We start from the raw sequence: 4,914 nt of genomic DNA, 5'->3' as shown, positions 1-4,914 counted from the left end.
AATAGGCTTTAAGATTTTAACAACTCCATAAAAGTGAGCCCGAAAAATTGACGAACGTCTGATTCTACCGCGTTGTGAAACATCATGTTTGTAGAAGTGAAAAAAACCTTAGTTCTGTGTAATCTAAAAGACTTCTCAGTGTTTGAACAAAGGGCATATTATTTTTGTGACACAGTTCCATTGTGCATTGTGGAATAGCAAATTTTAAAGAGAATGCACGAGAGAAAATGCGGAAATAATGGATGGATTCAATTATTTATTGCCATTAAATAGATGTTGCGCAATAGGCTTCTATTGGAATGCACCCCATCGTCTCGGTAGGAGACTCAAACCTCGTGCCAACGACCAAAAGCATAACGTTGGCCTGGTAATAAAACCGACTAACCCACAAAATATAATTATTTTTTTTTAATTATTGGCCCTATCGATAGTAAATTGTTCATTTCATATGCTCACTCAAAGACAGATCTGAATTTTGTCTAGAAATGTCTTTAAAACATTAGAAATAAAACCGTATAACCCGGCACCCATCGGATTTTAGCCCGATAATTCCGACTATCCCACCTTCGAGGGACGGAATGAGGGTTGGCTGTTTTTGTCGCGCTAACAATGAGGGACCACTTGCTACGTTACCGACTAACCCCGGCTTCGACTCCTCTCCGGACATCGTTGGACATGAGATTCAGACTTATAATAGTTCAGAATTCGCTCACATAACCGTGGGAGCTCTCCAAAAAGGAATATTTGTGTAATATTTCTTGTTGGTTTCATTGGGGAGTTATATAGATCTGGTTGTTTCCTCATTTTTCTTCGTTTTAATGCTGCTGATAATGTCATTAATGACTAAAACTCCCCACTGTTCCCACAGAACTGTTTATCTCGTGACAATGCCGGTATTTGAAATGCATCTTTATGGATTTTGTTTTATATGAAACTATGTTTTCTGTCCGCGTGTTCTTCTTTGTCTTTGTACTCGAAATTCACCTATTGCGAAGGTGTTTTCCCCTATTCGAACTACTGTCTCTTCTCCTAATCATTTTTCCTTCGCAATTGAATGGACGAAGTCGATAGCATTTCCTCCTTTACTAACTCACTCAAAGAAAAAAATTATTGTGGGACCTGTCCAGCACACCGTCTGCCCCCAACGATCGTTGTTTTTTAAAGTGCTTTTTCTTTCTTTTCTTTTTTTGATTTGCTGTGCTTATTACAGTCATTACCTTCTGAAACATCTTTCGACTTTCTTTGAAAGTTCATTTCGTTTGTGTTTTGAGTAGATTATTTTCTCAGTGTCGTAACCTAAGGCTTTATCTTTATATCAAACCTTCGTTTACATAACGCTATAACATTCAATAAGATGATGCCACTCTTGCTGCGTCACCTCTTACCCTCAGCGCAGTGGAAAGTGATCAACGTGACCAGGCTAATGTCACATCAGCTGATAATACAACAGTTATGTCACCTTTGATCTCTGCGAAAAGGACACGGCATGAAAACGATTGGAAGGGTAACAAAAGGAAGAGGTTGAAAGAACTGGGGATGCCTCTACCCATGTCTAGGCACGAAGCGAGCAGGGTGTGAACTTGATGTCCTTTGCAGTTGTAAACTGGTTGGTACAAAATGCAATGACATCACTGGTCACTCTCTTGGGGAGAAAAAAGAGCCTATGTATATGCCACGATAAACATGATAGACAAAAAGAGATCTTACACAGCAAGTGAAAACCCAAGGAGAAATTACAGCCTTCAATACCACTTACAAGAGTCAATGGTCAAAGAACACCTGTTTGTAAAATAATCTTCATGAACACCGCAGGCCTGACCCACGGGTTTATTTAAAGTGTCTTCTCCGAAAAGACAAACAAACAAGAGCCCCCACCCCCACCCCCACCCCCCTCCCAGAACACATCACGCCCACCATGAGAGAGCCAAGAATGACAAGTTGTTCCATAAAGAGGAATTTTTGACAAACTTTCGAAGATATCCTCCTGTCTCAGATGACAATCCAGAAAACGTCAGGTCTGCATCAAGTATACATGGAGAACTTTGCAGAGAGAGTGAAAGCCACATTGAGCTATCAACAGGGGCGAAGACTGACTTGTTTGACAGGGTAATCAAAGTGAAATGGGACCAGATAGGGCCTGTAGATATCACACAAGAAACTTACTCGAGGCGGCGACTCTGAGTTGTGAATGAAAACAAATCCGGAATTCATATTGTATGTTCAACCGCCAAAATAATCGGGAAAGTATCTTATCAAATATCAGTCCCCACTAAAATTAAACATACCTTTAGATGTGAATACATAAACATAAAGCAAAGAAGCAGAGATGTCAGTACTCGATCTATATGTTATAGATCTACCAGTGAGTCTAACTCTTTGGTAGAACATGACAATTATTATTTTTTAAATTTCACATTTGGCTGTTTTTGTTAGCCTTTCGCGGCCAGGAGCTGGTGTCATAATCGAGGTCACGATCTGATTATAGGACGGTAAAAAGTCGAGGAAAAAAACCAAGCACAAGCAGCAGTCAAGAGATTATTAAGAGTTAGTTCCCCTCACATTTGTGAGGTAGACTCGACCAGCGTTCGTTAGCTTACTTAATCGGGGCTTGTGATTGATTTTAACTGTGGCCCCAAAGGGGTGAACAGGGTATATGTGGCAATGAAACAGCTTTGACTGCCATGCACATGTTCCCTTCAACTCTATTCCAGCCTCACTTTATTTGTTGATTACGAACGTCTTTTGACATTTAATTTATGAGTTTTACGTTTAAGGATGAATTTGACAGCGACAATGTTTCAAAATTAGAAAGGGAAGCAGTGATTATTTGATTATATAGACGCTTCGCCCCTGGCTATCAAGTGTTCTGCCAAAAGTTCAAGAAAAACAATTTGGGTTTACTTTCAACCAAGAAAGACCAGTGCGACATTTGTACCAGCTTCAAATCTGGAAACCTCACAGAAACAGAATACACCCCTCAAATATGAATATGAGGAAAGCTGCAGCTAGAACAGAGAAGGAGAAGGACAGGGAGGCTGCACTGAACCCAGAGAACAAAGTGTGTGTCCTTTTTATGCAGATCCAGTGCGTCCTTCTGGCCTCATCACTAAAGACTTCCACCTTATATTATAAAACAAAACTGGCTGTACACAATGTTACGATTTAGGATCTTGCCACCAGAGACGCCAGATGATATGTCTGGTATGAAAGTGAAGTTGGTCTGAGCTTCAACAGTTTTCATCATGTCTGACTCACTAACTAATATTGCAAGTGACTGACTTCAACCACTTCCTCATCTGCAGTGATTGGTGCAATTACTAAAACAGAAAGCCACCCTGGTGAGTGCAATGGCCTCGCTGGCCAAAGAGCTTGACATCACAGTTGAGCAGAAATTCTCCCCAAGGGCCATACCCAAATGGAAGTGGATTCAGTCCATGGCACTATTGAGCGATCGCTAAAAACGCACTGATGTACATCCCAATGGACTACGTGAACATCATGCTCAAAGCCAGACGCATCCCCAGGCCCTATGAAGTTATGTACCTGGATCACAGCTTTTTCAAAGATTTCGCAACGGTCGGAGGGCACTAAACAATCCGTCCAGGGAGAAAAGCTGGCGATCCTACTGTCACTGACTTGCAGGCATCAAAGTACACTCCAGTCTTTAAAATTTAGTACAAGCTGAACTTTGATGATGAGTGGAAGGCGCTGCAAGGACCAAGAAAGCTGAACACCCTGTGTATGACGGTTACTGCTGGGCCTCTCTGCAAAGACAAATTGAAGATAACTACCAACCAGTATAAACATCTACTGGAGTTGAAGGCCGTCGTACCACGATGCTTCCACAATTAGCGTGAAAATTTGCTTTTTGAAAGCGATCAAGTCAAATTTGATTATTGTAGAGTCTTTCAAAACAATGGTAACTTTTATTGTATTGCCTTGTTGTAGCCATAGGACACAGAGTGAGACAAACATGCTCTTCTATTGTCGAGAAAACTCAATAAAGTAGTTGTCAAGCCACGCACCTTGGAGAAAGTTGGCGCATTCTTTGGTACTCACAAAGTCTTTTTGCATGATAATGATAATAATAATAATAATAATAATAATAATGATAATGATATATCATTAGGTAACCAACTTCTCCCAAACCATTGCTGAGGTAGCAGAGATTTTTTGTGGCTTTCTGCTTTCAATTCTTTCTTAGTATTACTTTTTCCAGGCCTTTGAATGGCCACCCAGTGCCAATAGTACCGTGTCAGACACGGTCATAAATTGCAAAGGCCTGCTGCTGCTGCTGCTACTGTTGTTGCTGCTGCTGCTGCTGCTGCTGCTGCTGCTGCTGCTGCTGCTGCTGCTGCTGCTGCTGCTGCTGCTGCTGCTGCTGCTGTTTTTGTTCTTGTTGTAGTTGTTGTTTTTGTTGTTATTGCTGTCGCTGCTCTCCCTTACCCTTCCAACCTCCTGTTCTTCTACTTCAAATGTAATTAATATACCTATTGCTGAATTCTGCTTCTTCTACTTCTATTAAATGTTCCAATTTGTGACTGCTGTTTTTGCCAGAATTGACTCCGTAGCACTGAAATAACAGCTGCTAATAGTATGTTGGTAGCAGTAATATAGTCCTCCTCCTCTTCTTTCTACTCCTCCTCCTCCCTTTTTTTCCTTATCCTCCTCCTTCTTTATCTCCATCTCCATCTACATATATGTCTTTCTATATATATCTATATCTATACATATGAATGTCTATCTATCTATCTATATATATATATATCTATAATCTATATATATATATGTATATATCTATATATATAGTCTATATGTATATATCTGTATATATATATCTTACTATATCTATATATATATATAATCTATATATATGTATATATATATTTATTTATCTTTATTTTGTTCTTTTTT

This window comes from Aplysia californica, unplaced genomic scaffold (genome assembly GCF_000002075.1).
Source record: "Aplysia californica isolate F4 #8 unplaced genomic scaffold, AplCal3.0 scaffold00483, whole genome shotgun sequence".
Classification (NCBI taxonomy): Eukaryota; Metazoa; Mollusca; class Gastropoda; order Aplysiida; family Aplysiidae; genus Aplysia; species Aplysia californica.
Note: the sequence above shows the minus strand (reverse complement) of the source record.